This window comes from Rhea pennata, chromosome 2 (genome assembly GCF_028389875.1).
Source record: "Rhea pennata isolate bPtePen1 chromosome 2, bPtePen1.pri, whole genome shotgun sequence".
NCBI lineage: Eukaryota > Metazoa > Chordata > Aves > Rheiformes > Rheidae > Rhea > Rhea pennata.
In genome coordinates this window covers 57,268,998-57,288,368 of record NC_084664.1, presented here as the reverse complement: position 1 = coordinate 57,288,368, position 19,371 = coordinate 57,268,998, and the positions used below count along the sequence as shown (strand labels likewise).

The following is a 19,371-nucleotide window of genomic DNA, read 5'->3' as shown; positions in this document are numbered from 1 at the left end:
ACAAGAACAATTCACAATTGTTCTTCCACAATTTTTGTCTGCCAGCAATGAGCTGTTTCAAAGGTGTCCTAAGTCAAGGTCTGCAAATGAAAGAGTACAGAGTTTTTCTCCTGCTTCTCATTTCTACCTGTGTTTCTCTACCATGGAGATTGTCCTGACTGTGCTAGAAGAAAGACGCGATGTGATTTAATTATTCCGCAGCTTTAATAACTCATCTGGGAACACTGGCAATTAATTGTACTGTACAGTTCATCAATCTTTTACTGATCTTGAATTAAAAAAAATAAAGGTTGTCTTGGCAAGATAGTGTGTATGTGCTTTCCCTTCTCCAGATGATCAGAGGACCAGTAGTTCCAGACAGCTCCCGACTCTGGTGATGTTTCCTGATCATTATTGGAGGTGACAATGATGGAAGTAGAGGGAAATTCTTAACAGGTTACAACCTTTTCATGTCCAGGAAAATTACCTTTGCAGCAGTGAGGGAAGGCACAGTTTCAACAAATGTAAAACACAGATGGAAAGGATGAATATTTTGAATGTGGCTTCCAAGAGATTAATTTGGTAAAAAATTGATGATGCCAGTTAAACATGACAACAAAAGGAAAAATTCTTGAGCTTCTTTTGTGAGATTCTGCCATGACTGAGACCTCACTGCATTTACACTTACTGGGCACCACTTTTTTGCGAAGGGAGCTGTATGTATATCAGTTACCTAATGTTTAAATTTAGGCACTGAGTTTGACTTTTGAGGAACTGAAATTGAACAATCTGAAAAATGTTTCTGTTCTGCATTTGAAAGACCTGTTGTGACAGGGCCTAATGTTGCTGACTGCTGATTATTTAGAAATAGATAGTTCCTGCCTGGGAGAGTTTTTAGTCCAAATAGTCAAAACAAATACAGGTAAAGAAAGAGAGAAGTAACTGGCTCCACAACACTTGTGAACTACTTAGTCTTTTGCTTCTCCAGTACTTTCTGCTCAACCACAGAGACTGATTTTAGTTATGCACTAGGGCAAACTGGGTTTGAGATATAGTTGCTGAAGACAGTATAGATGAGTAAATCATGAAAACCATCACTTAGTGATGCTACTATCCATGTTTTTTCAGGCCTTGACTTTTGGATGTCCGAAGGTTCGGATGGTTTGGATGTTCGGAAGGTTTCTGAATGCTTCACTAATGTAAATGGATCTTGTGATCCTTTGCACCTCAGGTACCCAGAATGTCTAAAGTAAGGTTCCTCTGAAGTGAAGCATCCAAGCCAGAGGACACTTCTGAGAATGAGGCCATCTGTTGATCTTATGCAATAGTCTTACTGGTTATGAAGTTGGAAGTGTTAGGTGTTCTTCTTAGATGTTAGAAAAATATCATGACTGTATTGACTTGGTTGTGTTATTTTGACTTTTGCCATCATAACTAATAGTGTTTTATTGCAAACAGGGTGATAACATACTTGATTAAAATAAGCAATCAAGATGAGTAGACATACTCTCTTCTAGGAATGATACTGTTTGGGTGCTGTTCTAGTGTTGCTGTTATTACTAGATGGTAAAACATCTCGTATCTTCTACAGAAAACTTTGAAGAAAAACTTAACAACCCCTGTGTTCCTAAAAGTTGTAAAGGATTCATCTCACCCATCTTTGTCTTTCTGAAAGGTAGATGTCTAACCTATATTAATCATCTGAGTGATCTGTAGTCAGTGGAGTACCTTCAAAGGATGATTCCTTCCATTCCAAGATGGACAGCTTGAATCACCATTTCCTCTCTACTAGTGACAGAAGGAGCCTAGACAATTAGATTGTATTAGAAGAAAGAGTTAGGTGAGATGGATCCTGTTTTATTGTTCTGATCGTATGAACTATTATTCCCCTACTTCCATAGACTTGACTTAACATATCTATTAAATTTGTGGAGGCAATTACTCCTGAGGTATTTTCTTCCTCTCTCGCTCTAAAGAATGTAAGGGATCTTAGGTCATTGGTATAAGCCAGGAGCAGTTATAGTATAGAAAAGAGAATGTTAACAATGTAAAGAAGATGTGAGAGCAAACAGAAGAACCTACTGAAAGCAGTTAGCCAGGATCCCAGTGTTCTAAATATCATATGAAAAAAGCAGGAAGCATATGAAGATCCTTTCCCTCTGTATTTCTATGCTAGTTCAGAGTCTGGTGCTGAGAATGATGAAGAAAACTCTGTGATTAATTGAAGATAGGATTTAGAGTGGGAGTGCTGTCAGAAGGTAGAAAGTGGCGAGAGATAAAAGATCTCATCTCAGGCGAAGTACACTGAGATGCGAAACCTGGAGGCAGGGATCAGAAATCATCAGGAATGGGACACACTGTTGGTGCCTGTGTGACTGAAGACCAAGAGAGACAAACTAAGAGAGAAGGTAGACATGACTGTGAATGGAGACTCTTACCAAAAGGAATAAGATGAAGAGTTGAGATTTTGAGGCTAACATTTCTTGGCCAGAAAGAATGGGTCTTAGGTAAGAAGTTTGTGGAATGCAGAGTCTATATAACAAATAGGACTGAGGAGACATTTGTGGGAAAGATCATAGCATTTTAACAAGAATAGGGTAAAAGATGAAGCAGCAGAGGTATATTTCAGTGGAAAAAGCAGGAAATCTATTCTCATTAGAACCATCTTTCTCTTCAAAGCCTGGAGTGGAATTCAACATGCATAATTTGCTGTTACCAGCAAATGTCCATGAATCCTTGACAACATGTCTATCTTTTTCTGTCCTGGATCTCTTATGGGATGATAACTTAACACTATTACAAGGTATTTTGTTAGCTTAAGTTTCAAAGGGTTCAGTGAATTGAATCAAAACCATCCATTTCTTATGGTTGGTATGGTATTCTGGCTTCTATTCTGCTTTTTTCATTGTTGCTTTTTAATGAAGTTTGAAGTTACATACAAAACATTATATTCAAGGAATATTGCTTATATCACAAAATCATGAATGCCAGCATGGAGATTTCTGTGCCTGTGCATTACAATGCAGTCTTTAATTACATGATCATATATGCTTGTCCCTTCTGCTGATTTCTGCTACGTGACAGAGAGGTGGAGGTCTCAATAGTATATAAATTCCTGTATATTTAATTAAAATACACGGTCTTCTACTTGGCTATGTATCTGTGCTGTCATAGAAGAAGTTGCAGATTTAATTCACCTTCTTTTAGATACTAAAATACCTGCTCAGGAGCGAAACACCTTATAAATGCCCCAGAAATGAGAAAATCTTCAGTTGCAGTTCCCACCTTTTAAAACATACTAACACAAGAGTGCAAATCTACAGGAAATTCTGTGGTCATTGTTCACCTCTCCAACAGATCCCGTGTTTCTGTACGTTTCTGTTTTGTTCGGTGTTCAAGCATTGCAAAGAAGAATCTGGGTTGTACGAAAGTGAAATTCTTGTTGTTAAATCACATTGGAAAGCTAGAAGTTTTGCAGTGAATGAGGCAGAAGCTTGCAGAAACAGGCAGGAGGCTACCAGAGTTCAGGTGCTCTCCTGCAGAAAACTTAGTGACAGCGTTCTTGAGTTTCTTGATAATGTAGGGCAAGCCAACACTACCAACAGATGGTGTGTTTCTTGCTTTCTTAGTATCTGACTTGCACTTGGTTTCCAAAAAGGGTGAGCATTCATACATGTTGAGAAATTCAGTCAGAGAAAAGTCCCGGAAACATAAAGTATATAAAATAGATCTAAAGCTAAATACTCTGAAGACTAAAGTTTTCGGGCTCTTAAATTAGGCACCTGCAGTTAGGGACACTAAATGGGTATCTGTGCAGGTTGAGGATAGTACCATCTCTTCACCTCACACAACTGCTGTAAAATACATTTGTTAATATTCATGAAGTGCTCGGATACTATTGTGATGAGTGCCAGAGAAAGCCCAGGAGGAAATTAATAATTCTGTCTTCAGAGCTGCGTTTCAGTGAAGTGCAGTAAATGAAGGAGAGGGGCCACACGTTGAACTCTGAGAAGAGAAGCGGATAGCAACAAGCTGCTCATTAAACAAGTGCTGTCCGTTCTGTGCACTGAACGAGGCAGGGGTCCTGCAGAAGAAAATGACATGCAACTTTGTACGCGTCTTGGGATAGATGTTAATTACATCCATGAGGTCGTAACTGATGGTGCATAGGCAACCTTAATTCTGCCATACCTTACCTCTGTGGGCTTGATGCTATGTTCCAATTTATGCTCTTTCTTACTGCATTATTCGTGTTTAAATAGTCGTGTGTGTGTATGTGTATTATGCTTGATAAACACTATAATAGTTTAGTTTTACACACACTTGTGGTGAAAATGTGTATGTACTCTTACAAGAAAAGCATTACAATTTGCGAAGAGAGGGGATAAGTTGAGGGCCCACTGCTACAAGGGTAGGTAGTTGCATTTGTTTGACTGAGTTTCCTGAATAGTACTCCACAGATAAGTGCTTGCAGGACTAAGTTCTAGATGATTAAGCAGAGCCAGTAGATTTTGTCTGTCCCCCAGAGCAGTAGTATCCCGCTGTTCAGTCATATTGTTGACAGTCTATGTATGTTGCCTAATGATTTAAAGTCCTGCTCTCATTCAGTTAAAATCTGAATCACTGATTCCTTCTCAGTAATGAGACAACTTGCTGGGCATAGGCATTTTATTGATTAAAGGTGCAATTTGTTCCCAAGTTCCTTTGGACATACTCCGGCCATTGTTTCCTGGTTGTAATTTCCATCAAGGTAAATTAGTGGGTTTGTCTTGCAGAGGAGTCTACAAGAAGGCCCTTTTGCCAGTAAACCCAATTTCATGGTGTAAAAATCTACCATTTCTACAATCATGCTCCCCATATTAAAGATGTAGGTTTCTACAAAGATGACTGTGGTCACTCCTGGGTCACATTTTTAATTGCTAGCCTTTATTAAAACCTTGCATGTATAATTTTCCTTATTTCCAGTTTTTGGTAGATTTTATGGTCAGCCTGGAAAAACAAACCATATAGTCAGTCTCCAATCTTCCTGTCTGCAAATAGTTTCGCAAGTAGTTGACGAGTCAGTTCAGGTATGTGAAAGCACTCCCGTGTATTCGCTTTCTCAGTGGCTAAAGGGGACTGTGGAAGATAACTGTCTGGTCCTTAGAAGAATACTTTATTACTTGCAAATAGTATGTGTTTCTTAATCGTTCAAATAGTGCTGTAGTACCTAAAAAGAGCCTAGGAATCTGTTGCATTCTGGAACTGCAAGTTTTAAGATTTGTACCAGAAGTTTGTTCTCTGTCAAATCTCTACTCAATCACTGAGTGTAAATTTCTCCTGTAGAAACAAGGCTGCTTGCAATAGGAATGGGCATTACTGTCATTTTTGTCTAGGAAATTTTCCTCTAGGCTTTCTATCTTGTTTGATTCTGTGTTGTCTAATACACTGTCTGTTGTCTAGTTCTGAGCAAAGACTTTTTCTAGTGGGGCCTTAATTGTAGCTCGCTCCTTGGATACTTTCATGCCTAGTAAAGAGAAATCACCCTGCAGCCTTGGCTTTGGGCAGGGGTGGGAGCTAGTATCAGAGCACCTCTTCCACCTGTCTGCCTTTTTCTTGTGGGGCTCTAGTATGGAAACTCCCACCTCATAGACAAAATAGGTTGAATTCAATCAGTGGGTTTGAAAGCTATGGAAAGTAGATAGTGAATGCTCTCCTGCTTTCCCATGACAGTGTTGTTATGTAGCCTTGTTTCCTCAGGAAATTAGGCTAGAAAAGGGTGTGGTATGAGAGGAGAATGATCTCTCCGAGTACAGCTGTGGACTAGAGTGGGTTCCTCAGTGTTTCACTGCTTCCTGAGTTTTACCCTATTAATACATAGAGTTAATGTGGTTCCAAAGATTATAGGAATCCAGATTCAAGTCCCTCTCTGTGCTCCATTTTATTCCTTCCATTTACCCTTGAGGTTATACTTCTAACCAGAGGTGCTTAAACTACACTGGTTGAAGCCCTAATGTGTTATCTTGACTAAAGTTACATGGCATTTTATGAGTCTATGCATAGACTTTGCAGACAAGTGTAGACTTTAATATGAACTGAGCTGGCAAATTAAAGCATAGGGGAAAGAAAAATCAAAGGGTTGTCCAGGCATCCAAGTGTGTTTTCTGTGCTGCCTTTTCTGTAAGAGTTACGTTAGCTTGAGCTTGTTAGCTAGTGTGTTGTGAGGTCATACCTTTAAATTCAAGTCTAGACAAATCTGAATTAAAATTATGAAGATGATATTGGAACTCTCAGGGAGAGTAAGGGAGTTGAATGCTGCAAAAAATTCCAGATCTTCACGAGAAATGGTGAAAATTAAGAGAGAATAAATACTTTATCTTCCTGAACTTGTCATCTTCAGTTTATGATTAAAGTGGATGACTTCTCCAAGGAGAGTATTTGAAGTACTGTTGTGATATGCATTTGCATCTCTACTGTCAGAAACCTAAGGATGAAATATAATACTATTGGCTTAGTTCTTTATGTACTTGTATATTCTTTTTTCCACTTAATTTGAGGCTTTAGCAAGCTTTGTCTCGGAGAAAATCTTTCACAACTTGATTTCTCTTAACTTCCTAGTAAAATGGCAAGTTTCACCTTGTTTTGACATACAATCATAAATTATCTCAGGCTCACTTGAAAGTGGGCCCTGTTGGCTCATAAGTTTCACTAACCTCTGCAAGCCTCTCGCTGATCGTGAGTTGAGTCTCAGGATGGAAACAAAGCCTGAAAGCTTCTCAGGGTTTCTGGTTTCATGCTGAATGCTTTTTCACAGAGCTCTAATTTTTATTGGACCCAGTGGGTTCTGTAATTACACTAGTGAGTTACAGAATGCATCATGGGGGGTTTGTGGTGGAACAGTCCTGAATAAAGGTCTAAGATCTCTGAATAAAATATTTGAGGTGGCATACACTGATTTCTATGTCAACCAAAGTGTAGTGACATAATAGAACCAGTTGTCTGCTGTAGTGCAAGGCAATTACCCTGCTTGTGGAGTTAAAAGATTTAAAAAATCACAGAAAAGAAAAGGTTCTAGGTGTTTAGAAATTTGGAAGGATGTATTGTGTAGACAGCAAGAAGTGAATTCAAATTCCTACTGCTTGCTTTATCAGCATTTAGTTATAAAAACATACACTGATCCTGTGCTTTGAAAAGTCAGTGAGCACATGCAAGCCACAGCGGAGAGCTCAGTTCAACTGTTTCTGAAATTATATAGACACCACTGATTTGTGCCAGTTAGATTGCTGGTTCAAGGCTTTGGCTAATATCAAAAGTAGTGCATGTACTTTGATGTTAACATTCTTTAATGTCCAAGTTTACATCTTTGTTTCCATGATTTTTGAAGATAAGACCCAAAAGAAAAGGAAGTATGTAGTTCAGTGAAGCTGACAGTAGTAACCTTACTGCTCTGGAAAAGACTTTTTTTAAAAAAAATCTTAAGAAAGGAGTTGCAACAAGCAAGCCCAATATGTATTTTGCTGTGAGAAGACTATCAATCTTTCTGCCATGAAAAAACAGCATTTTCTAATGGAAATTTCTTCTTTACATCTAGCAGGTTTTGATGATACGATTCTGATACATCTAAAAACCCTAATTGCATTTTATGGGACAAATGTGTTAAATCTCATCTTCTCTGCAAGTTTATCTGTCTTTATACAACATTCAGTTGTGTCACAATTGACAAAACTATCATGAGTAACGGTAGAAGTAGCACAAGATGTTCAGGTTATAGGTTATCTTTCGCTGTTTTTCACAATTTACAAGACTTCTAGTAGAAATGGTCCAAACAATGAGATTAAAATAAAAATACAAATACTATTCTTAATCTGAAAGATTTGGCAGTTTGATGTGAAATATATCTGTATTACAGTTCCAAAAGACTAGGGTTGGACAAAAAATGATTTCTCGTTGATGCCAGCAAGATGGACTTTTAAGTCCGACATTGAGGAAGATTCTACATACAAAAACATGTCCACCATTTGGAAAAAAAAATGCTTAAGATATTTAACAGTCTGTGGAGGACACTGTAGGTCAAGCCTTCTGCTGTTATTCAGTTTTTCAGGAAGCTTATTAAAAGCCAACATGTAGAACTTGAGGTAGTTCAGATGTGAAGAGGGGAAAAAGTGTGTTTTGAATGAGATTTCTCTGCTAATGATGTAGGCAGGAGAGTTGGATAGTATTAGGCATCATGAATTCAGGGCAAGAACACTTCAAAGGTTGATTTCTTTGTTTTCTTCTGATTTTATGCTTTTTTCATAGTTTTTTCTCTCTCTGCAAAGGGACATGGTTAATACTTATTAGTCAGTGGTTATATATTTGTGGACAGGTTGTGGACAACCATTTTACATAACAGAAATGAGAAACATGCTACATTTTGCAGATTTGGAACATTTATATACAGGGTGATTTGTAGGGCAGCTTTGGGTTGACTGTTCAACATATGTGCCTTCAGATCTGACTGGCTATTTCTGTATTTAAAATCAAATAGACTTGATACCTTTCCATCTTTATTATCATTATTTGCTACATAAAAATACTTGTTCTTTTACAAAATCAGTCATCAATATGTTATCCATTTGGTGAGTGAAGAAAACAAAGTTGTGAAAAATAAAGTGATTTAAGGAAGACCAGGGAGAGATTTGGGCAGCAGAAAGAAATCTTCAACTCCACAGAGTCCAGTATGAATTCTTCCATAAGAATTTTACTTGTGCAAGAACCTGCAGGTTCAGTCCCTTCTGACAGTTGCATGTAAAATGCTTGCAGAGATTGCATTTTCCTTTAAAAAATGTTCTAGGTCTTTCTTTTTATTTTTTAGAAGAAGGCACCCTTTGTAATATTAGCTTTGTTTCTTTTTACCTTGCTTCTTTTTGTTCAGTGCTGCATTCTTTTTACTACACACAACTTATTATTAACAGAAACTAAATGCATGTTAGTTTTGATACTGCCATAACGGGAAAGTCCATGGCATATTTAGAAATAGTTATGATTCTTAGTGGTGAATTTAAGAGGCAGCCCTACCTTTGTTTTTTATAAATAGGCTCCTTACATTCAGTAAAAATTGATAATGCTCTTTTGTTGTTGGAATACTTTCCTGTTTAGAATGAATTTTTCTTTATTGGCTGGAGTTCTGCATTCTTTTTCAGTACACAGAAGTGGATTATAGTCCTGGGCAGCATGCAGTGAGGTTTTTTTTATTTTTTTTTCCAATTTGTTTGCAAATAGTCTAAATAAATTAGTCTTCAACTGGATCCCTTCTCCTCCAGTCCCCTTCACATAAAAATCAGGTTTATTTCACTTTTTGGGGGATAAAAGTAGTTTGTTAATTTTTGCATGAAGCAAATGTTGCCTGTAAATCTAGCTAGACAAAAATAATAAGGAAACACTGAAATCTCCTTTTGCCAGATTGTGAATGGATGTAGCCACCAAAACATGATTAAAGAGTTTAAAATTCTTTTTTTAACTTGTCTCAGCTAGTATAGTAGGAAGAGAGAGTGGTGTTTTAATGAAATTGTTCAGAAATATTCTTTTGGAAATATGAATATTATTCTAACTTAGCTATCTTTCTGATCTCACATGTCCATTGTGTAATAATAAATGGAAATATACAATATTGCTTAAGATATTTACAACTACTTAAATTACCATATATTTAGCCTAATGTTGTTGTTACAAGCTTGTGGCAATGTTCCGATGTCCTTTAAAATTTGTTATAGCACATTAAGGTTAGAAAGACAAACATAGACAAAACAGTGAAGACTCAAAACAATTTTGTTCATCCGTAGCACTCAAGAGAAGACATGTACAATTAACTTGTTTTTTAACCAGTAAAGCTGATCTGGTTGGCATGCGGTCCCTCCTGTTATGTGGCAGCACTGAGAAGCCAGAAAATGCTGGTGTACTTCAGGCTTGTTTTTCTCTCTTCTGAAATGCAGTAGGGGAGGCTGGCTGGCCCCGGCAGAAGCGTCCCAGGGAGGAGAGGTGCACTGGCACCTTTCTGGGAAGGAGACCCCCAGGGCCTTCTGAGCTGTGTGAAAGCATCTTAATTCTCCGGCTTGAGGTGTCATAAACCTTCTGTCCAAAGCTTTTGAGAGCATTTCTTGCCCAGGTGAAGGGAGTGGGGACTGTTGGATTTCAGCAGGCCGCATCTCTGACTGGGGAGTAACGTGGTGAATCTGTGTCATTCTCCTTTCTGGACTCTGAACTTGTGGCGGTGCAAAGTGAGGTCAAGTTTGCTTCTTACCTTCCTTCCAGACTCTCCACTTTCCTTCTCCCTTGGCTCACTCACATGCTCCAGTCCCTGGGAACCAGTGTGGCATTTGCTTGCTGCTGATAGTATTTTGGCTGACTGGAGTTGAACAAGTGCAACTATGTGAGGTAGTACAGCAGTTTGCGTTTGTGCCAGGCACATGTGCCTCTTCCTTAGTGGAGAAAACTGATAAGAGATATGACAGAGGAGAAAGAAGAGGTTGGTCTCTGGGAAGGTCAAGCACTTTCTAAGGCGCAAGGAGGCATAAGGCATATGCCATCTTCATAGAGTAGGCAGGGAAGACAGTCTCTGAACTTTCAAACCTACTGCATCTATTTGATAGATAAAGCAATGCCTTCAGGTGTGGACTTCTCTGTGAATATTAAGTTCTTGGGGGAGAAAAAGGCTTGATAAAAAGACTATTTTACAATTTGTATGGATTAGTTGCTCTGCAGCTTTTATCTAATGGACCAGCATCAAATCAGAATCTATTTGAGAGTTTCCTGGGAAGTTCTTTCTTTGTTTTAAAGTACCCTTAGCTGTAATTCTTACATTCATTTGGCAGTATACTTCTCCTCCTGAATCTTTAGGCTTTTGGTGATGAATGTGACAAGACTCGTTTCTGTGTTCAGGTATTCCAACATGTGTGTGTACATAATCATGCAGACCTCATCTGAGATCTGTTAGATTTTGTGGAATGTAGAATGGGGCAGAACTTGTGTGTGTGTGTGTGTCTGTGTATATATGTATATAATGTGTGTGTACATGTATACCTATATCACACACACATGTTAATACCCAATTTTTACAGCATTCAGATATTGCCCTGAGACCTTGTGAAATCATTGTTTTCAGCTAAGATTGCAACTACTGTAAATCAGGGCAGAATAACCCGTAACATATTTTTAAACAGCTGGTATACCTCAGAGGCCTGAAATACAGAGTTATAATGGAAACGCTGGCTCTTACGGCAACTGTAAAAAAAAAAAAAAAAAAAAAACTGCAAAAGGATGCAGCAATAGATGTGTTTTGCAATGAAATAGGTGTAATCTGCCATCCATATTGAAGGATTGCTGTGTTTCTCAGTTGTTTTAAACTGCTTAGTGATTGGCTGATGATTACATATATAGCTGTTTCTCCACTGGAGAAAAAAAGGAAAGAAATACTAACTTTGTATATAAAACACTAATTACAGTAACTTTTTCATTCTGTCAAGACCAAGATGTATGGGCAGTGTATATCACAAATAGAGATGGTGCACCAAAGGAGTTACAACTCCTCTTTTACTCTTTGGCTGTTTGGTGGCTTTAAGCATGGCTAATGTAATTTATGTCAGGCTACAAACAGCTTTGTAAAACAGCTTTAAGGACCAGTGTTGCTGCTGGCTTGGTAGAAAGTGACAGCACCACAGAATATGTCCCCCAGTGTCTATGCGTGAAATGAGGTAGTTACCCTCAGATAGGCATAAATGCGCTATTAGATGGTTGAGAAATACATTTTTTCCCCCTAAAGCCCTCCTGGGAATTTACTGTAGTGCCTTTGATGTAACTAATTAGCCCACTCAAAGTAAGCAGTGGCTAACAGTCTAATAACTGGCTAATGGAAGGAACTTCATAATGTTTTCAAATCAGTATTCTTTGAATATCTTGCAAGAAGCTTAGGAGCTTCTCTTCTGAGAAATGGTTGCCAACAGTCAGATCATGATGTCTGTGGTCATTTTTCTCGAAGTTATATTTGAGAATCCTGGCTCTTTGAAGAGGTTAAATGTTGGAGGAGAGCAATAATCCTGGAGATATTCTGGAAGTGCTAAGTTTGATTTTAGCCTCGATCAGCAGACTTAGAGCAAACAGTTTACTGAGGCTATCACACAGTAACTTGCTGTTCTTGCAGAGTTTTGTGAGATGGAACACTTTTTAAAAGAGGAAATGAAAAAGTAAGATTGTTTTTGTAATTTTTTTTTCTGGTGAGTTTCTCAATTCTCAAGTAGTAAAATCAAAACATTAAATTTACTATACTAAGAAAGGAAAATGCTTTTGCCTGCCTTCTGGTCCTGTAAATTTAAAAGGAGAAATCATACAACTATATGTTATTTTGCCAATTAACTCTACCTTCAAATGCCTTCCACTTCTGCATTAAGATTTTCTTTTCTCTAGTCCATTGGAACTACAAAGCATGTCTACTATTAAGAGTCTCTTTCTCATCAAGCTAATGATACAGCATTTCCACATATTAACAAATACCTCCAGTGTATTTTAGCATTCATCGACAATTTTCACCTAATAGCCCAAGCTTTTGTGATGCTGCATGTGAATCCCTCTTTCTGTACTTGATTGAGTAGTTTCACTGAATCTTTGGATTACTGTGTGAGTAAAGCAAGCAGGATTTGGGCCTTGTAGGCCCCCGAAAGGTGAACTTAAAAGCTCACCACCGGCTCGATACCTGGATGCAGGGTTTAGTATTACTTGCACAGCAGCCAATGTCGTCACTAACACCTAAACCAGAGCATGGGGGCTGCGCTCACTGAATGGTGTTAAGTATCACTGCAATAATCCACTGTCTATAATGGGAGAAACACGTAGCCCTGACCTTGGGAAGGGAGAAAATGGTTTTCAGCTGTTTTGATTTAAATTGTTTGTTATTTTAAAGTTTGTGTGGAAATAGACTGGGAGACAGCTCTCTCAAAAATGAGGTTTCCATTTCTTTGGAGTCTGATACTGGAAGCTACTGAGAGCTGGTGCCTTCATTAGCTTCACAGGGAGTTGCAGCCTAGCCGACTGGCATTTGGCATTTCATAGGCTTGAACTCTACGTATCAACTGGTTGTCTAGTCACCTGAACAACTTCAGGCAAACTTGAATAACAGGATACCACGGGAGTCTGATTCACAGCAAAGAACTTCAGCAGCTTGATCCAAAGTCATTGAAGTCAGTGGAATGGCTCAAGTGTCAGGTCAGTGACTTCAGACATACCCAAATGTTGCTCCTTTTTTCCCCACGTCCTGCAAAATACTCTTGCCTTGATTGTTGCGATACGGGATCAGGTGCAAGGTAGCCCAGTCTAGCCCTGCTTCCTGCCCTTGCCTGCCTTTCGAGGGCAAGAAAAGGAGGTTTCCACAGTACCCTGTGCCTTTCCGTAGTGTAGCCAGCAGCTACTTTTTGTGTTCCCTAAGTAAGATTTTTCAGCTTAAATGAGATTTAACGTCTTGCTATAGGTGTGAAACTAGAGTTTGTAAAAGCAGGTTCCCAGTTAAATCCAATAGGTGTTTGTTTGCATAAACCTCCAAAGATGGTGATATTTTACATAATTTCATATTTGTCTATTTAACTTTAGCCACCTGATTTTATTTGAGAGCAGTTGGGGAGGCAAGAAGCAGTGCAAATTCATCCCAGTAATTGTGGAGTTGAGCTGAAGATGTCACCACTAACAAGCTTCTCTCTGATCTGGATGTTTGAGAGCATTTACATGAATTCTAAGCTGCTGCTTACCATTCACAGGTTCCCCAGCAATCATGGGGAGAGTTATGTGCACAGCTGGAAAAGGCTGTGAGCCATGTTCTGCTGACAGAAATGCATCGCTAACTTGGTGGTGGAAAACCCAGAAATGGTACTGCTGCACCGTGTTCTAGCTTCTTCTGTGCTTTCAAAACAAAGGATTGAATTGAGTTGTGCAGCATGTGTAGCTAAAATGAACATGTGTATTATTGGTAGAAAATAATGAGGAGGGGATTGAATATTATGTAAGTATTCTGAGGACTGGGTCCACGGGCAGTTTCTCTTTCTGTCTTGCTAGTAAATTCTTTTACTTTCAGTAAAAGTTAAAGAAGACAGACAGAAGGATATAACAGGTTACTCAAAACAAACAAAAACGGAGAAAAGAACTGTATATTTGTGTTCCGAAAGTCACAGATCAGTTCCTGGAAAATACTATGCATATGTTAATGGGAGAATAACTAAGATGAAAAGCCATTACAAGCAGGAATATAAATCTATACATTTTCAGTGGTGAGCTCAGATAATGTATGCTATTTATAAGCACAAAAGTCTTGTATAAAGTATGTTTAGGCGATGCAAATAGAGTAAGTACTGTACTTGTTATCTAACAGATTTTGTAGCCACTCATATGGTTGGTCTCTATTTTTAAAAATGATTATGAGCATTGTGCTTCATATCTGTGCTAGTGTTTCCAAAGTACTTATTTCATGTGCAGTTGCTCCAGATGCAGGAAAATAACAAACTTGGGAACAAGAGTGCCCAATTTAAACTATTGTACCCACCCTAAACAAAGCTTTGGTTACCACACACACTGTTTTTAAAGGTGGGCACATTCTACAGACGTATTTCCTCCCAGTTTGCTCTTAAGGTGGCCAGAGAGTTGTGATCAATGTACATACGCAAGAAACCACTGATACGTATGTCCTAATGAGCTTGGCAATTGCTCTGGTCTGTCATTCCAAGGAAGAAAATAGCAGGTCTCAAAAATGAAGACCTTCTTAAACGTGAGGGAAATTGCTTTCTTACTAGATATCTATTCTATTAAGAATCTAAGTAGTCAATCTTTTTTACATTTTCCCCCCTCATTCTGGTTCACAGCACCCTAAAATGCTACTTTTCTGGGAAAGACTGATATTCTGACTTCAGTTTTGTAATTTAATGATGGAGAATTTCCTTAGTAAACCAAATTTAGAGTACTAGAATGCTTATCTTATATCCAGACCTTGAACATAAAAGGCATTTTATACCAGCAATTGTTCATTTAATGAGCAATTGCAGAGTGCAGGACGGTTAAGGGATTGAGCTATATGCACCATTATTGCAAGAAGTATTCCGAAATACCAGAAATAGGACGTAAGCTCTGATCAGGGGGACTGTGAGCACAATTACCTTCTTTTCAAATCCTTCTGTGACACTGCGGGAGGAAAAAGGACTTTGAAACTTGAAAGGAAAGAGCTTGCTTTCAACCTCAAAAGCTAGGAGGAAAGGGCTCTGAAATTTGCTCAGTATTCCCAATTCACCATTAGCCTGTTTCTTCCTTTAGCCTCAAGGCATTCTCCGCTTTTTGAAAAGATGTTAAGAAATTCAGTCACAATAGAGAGCCTAGTTTTGAACATGTTTCACTCGGTCCATTGAGGTCTGGTCTTCAGCCTTTGTGTGGGGTGAATTGAGCTGAGCAGCAAGCTGGTTGGGGAGAGGTGAATGAGCAGTCTCTGTGCAGTCACAAATTCTGGCAAAGAAAAGATTACCCTTTCCTTTATTTTACAATATGCATTCCTGTACAATCCTGCTAATGGCAATATGCGGAGCCGGGTTTGTGCTTAGGTCAATATGGAGCACTTGGTTTATAGCAACTCTTGTTAAGTTTGTCTTGTAATTGAAGCTGCTGTTGACCTTGCTTGGAGACCATTTGTGAAACCGTTTATTTAGCATAAACTGAAATAATAAACCCTCCTTCTCTTAGGCCGATTGTGATAGGGTGACATTAGTTTGATTTAATGATTAGCCGCCTGACCCCTCAGCTAGAGAGAGCTGCTTGAATAGGGAGAGTTCACTAGGAAGCACACAGGAAGAATACTAATGAGCTTGTTAAATTTAGCATGGCACCAACCACTTTTAATTCCTCTAATGGGAGAAGCACTGCCTCTGAGAGAGAGGGAGGGAGACAGGGAGGGAGGGAAAGAGAGAGAAAAAGAGAGAGAGGAATGTCCACGCACCGGTAGCTAGAGAATTTTGGTCAAGAGAAGAGCTTGGACAGAGTGTAAGCCAGGGTCTTTTGGACTGAGTTGTAAGTACGTAGTCTCTTCTCTTATGCCGTTGAAGTGTGTCGTCGGATAGCTTGTGAGACAGTTAATACTAGCTGCAAGTTGCATGTGGAAATATGATTATAAAACTTAATGCATAAACAGATTTAACTAGACCGCTGTCTTCTCGTTTAGACAGGGGTATCTCTAAATGGCATTGGGAGCGATTTTTAGTGTGGCAGAGCAATAGATTTCAACTTTAATTTTTTCGATCGCTGACTTTAAAATGAAAAGCTCCTACTTTGTGGCTTGAGGTCTGAAGAAAATGAGCAAGAAAAGTTCAGAGAAAGAAAGTTTAATGGATTTTTGTATTTGATTTTGCTTTGACCTCATTTTTAATTTACTGGGTAAATTAGCCAGATAATTAAATGTGCATTTGTTCAATCATACTGTTCAGTGTGAGCTTTTTTGAAAATGCTTGTTGATTAAGTGAGGTGTTCCTTGGTGCTAAACATGTTTGATAAAAAATGCTTAAAGAATAACACTAAATCGAGTATTTTGCAGTGGATAGGAGAATCTTGGATTAATTTGATCCTTCCAGACTGGGTGCTTGTAACACGTGTCTTTGGCTACCAACTTGTTTAGTCAGAGCGGGGCACACATGAATAAAGAGAAGCTTGTTGCAGATCCTGATTCCTCTCCCCCCCCTCCATCTCTTATACCTGCAAAAGACAGGATAAACTGTGCTGAAGTCTGTGGAGTTTTACCAGTGAAAAGCAGGTGGAATTGAGGGGAGAATCCAACCCTTGGACATTGTTACTCATTTCAGCCACTTTTGGTAAATCGGATGTTTCTTTGGCCCCTAGAGCGGGCTACTTCTAAAACGTAAGAAGAACAGTAACGGTTGTCGTGTATTTGGCTGTAAGAATCCTTTGGCAGATGCTGCCGGAGAAGTGGGTTGTTTGCTTACATTTTTGCTATAGAGTCCCACTTGTTGCCATGGTGGACAGTATGTTTCTGTCAATAATTTGGCCTGGCGCAGCTTGTCTGCACTTACTCTTAAACTTTATTGAACAATTCAGCTGAAACAGAACAAGATTAGACAGCTTTCGCCTTTTGGCTCACTGAAGTGGTTTTACTGCCATTGTAAGACTAGGCAGAATTATTGCAAAAAAAGTTTCCCTTTCAGTGTATAGAGAGTTCTTTCAAAGCACTCAGCTATTTGTATTCCGGAGTGCGTGTACTGTCAAGTTTTTCATCTGCCCCCTATCAAAAGCAGCTCTGTGGTACAGAGCATGAAGTAAACACTTAACAAAATGTTTGTCCTTTGAAATTCCTTATTATTGCAAAAATGCTATCATATTTACTGGGAAAAAATATTTCTGGCTGAATTTCTGTACAGCAAACAGTGTACAAAAATGTTTGAATGACTTTTAACAGTATGTGGCTTTATTTTCATAATGGGGAGACAGAAATGGTTGATGCTGAGGGAAGTTACTGCTTTTCTTTTGTTTTCTTTCCTTTTTGTTTCCTGAGGATCCCCCCCCCCGCCAAAAAAAAAAAAAAAAAAAAAAAGGGAGAGGAAAGACGATTAAAAAAACCCTTATTTTCCTTAAGTTTCAAAGTTACTGAAAGTAGGTTTTGAATTTCATTTTGCAGTTGAAGGAATCAACTCACTCCATACCAATCACTGGTACCTTGATTCATGACACACACATGTTTTGAGAAGGAAAGAATAAAACGGAAGCCTGCAGACAGGCATTAGCTTCTTGTTGTATTCCAGGATGGCAGTTTTAACAAATATTATCTTTATATGGAAGAGTAAAAGAACTGAAATCCTGTCTGCTCCTCAGATTGATTATACAGCCACACAAATCACTTCAGCTTGCTTCTTTCCATAGCGTGGTAACACAGGTTAGCTTGTTCCGCTTAAGGGTCTGTCAGGATTTCAAACGGAGTGTAATCCCCTATTTTTACAAGAGTTTACATCTCATCAGTGAAAGTTCACTCTGGGTTGAAATTTAGCGTAATAGACTCCAGCCAAGGAGAAACGTGATGGAAAATATTACTTTGGCTGTTTAATTTTTTTTTTTTTTTGATTATACAGGCAATTTTCTAAAAACCCAATATAAGTTTTAAAGTTTTAGACTCCCCTTTGCAATTCTCTAACTAAAAACAGCTTCAGTGTAAAAAATTGAAACCTTAAACTGTGCTAATCCAGAGCAGGGACTAGTGCCTGTGCATATTAATAAAAAGTAGAAAAGGGCAACGGGTTTAAGTTGTATGATGTTGTTGTCCGTTTCTGTTAACTCTTCCTCCCCAGACCCGATCTTGGAATTGCCCAGCATTTAGAATTACTGCTGACTGTAAAAAGAAGCTGTCCCTGGAAGGTGCCAATAAGTTGGCAGACCCTAGTTGCAGTTATACTTGGAAATACAAAAATAATTAAGTGCTCAGTAGCCTACACTGATGCGTATGGTTGTTGTTGCTGCTTTGGAGAAGAGGGGGAGGGAAGCGCAGAGACAGCAATACATTAAAAGCTCTCTTGTAGCCACTTTATGCAGAAAACGGCAGAATTCAACCCCAGGTATCTAAATGTATGAAGCCTGTTTCTAATCTAACTTAAATGAAGGCAAATAGGTTAAGTTATGCTAGTGTCAAACTTCGTTCAAGTAGTCTCATTGCTTGCGGATGCTTTTGCTGTTTGAATGAGCACACCAGGGCAAGTTAAAAGTAAAAATTTAGCCCTTACCTTGAATATTCTGGCCTCTGAAAACTGAAGTCAAATCTTAGCACTGTTCTAAACCATTCTTATTGGCATATGGATTGTAGAATAAGTGTACCTTAGCATTTTTTATTTTCTAAGTGTATTTTCATTTACCTCCTAGTTACCGGCTTTACGTCCAATGTTTTTTCTTCTGAAACTCTTCATGTACTTTTAGAACTGCTAAACAACTTTTGAAATTAAGCATATTTATTAATACTTGAGGACATATTTGTGTATGCCTGCATTTGCAATATGGTTTATTAAAACAGGAATTCAGGGCTTTATTTGGAATGTAGATATTGGCTAGAATTCCAGCCAGGAATTATGGAATTACTTAGCAAAAAGTCTCTCTATATTTTATAAAAGCGGTAATATAACTTTAGGAGGGCATTTACAGGAGATATTTGTATAGCTAACAAAACTCTTCAGCCACATGACCCGTGTGAAATGTACCTGAGAATATGCATCTGACTTTTGAAGAACAGAACCACTCGTCTGGTTTTTCAAAGGATGCATATGGTCCACAGGCGTTAAAATGTGTGCAGGAGTAGAAGGTTTGTGAAATCTACTGTTGCGGGAAAGTGCAAGGGATGTCAGTGGCGCAATCATCAGAAATCCCACAGACCCT

The 19,371-nt window shown here is 38.6% G+C and overlaps 1 protein-coding gene across 2 annotated transcripts in view; it reads left to right on the top strand.

The window, feature by feature from the left end:
• Positions 1-19,371, top strand: part of GLI3 (GLI family zinc finger 3) — a 211,881-nt gene that overhangs the window by 48,813 nt on the left and 143,697 nt on the right. The gene's annotated exons all lie outside the window — the stretch shown is intronic.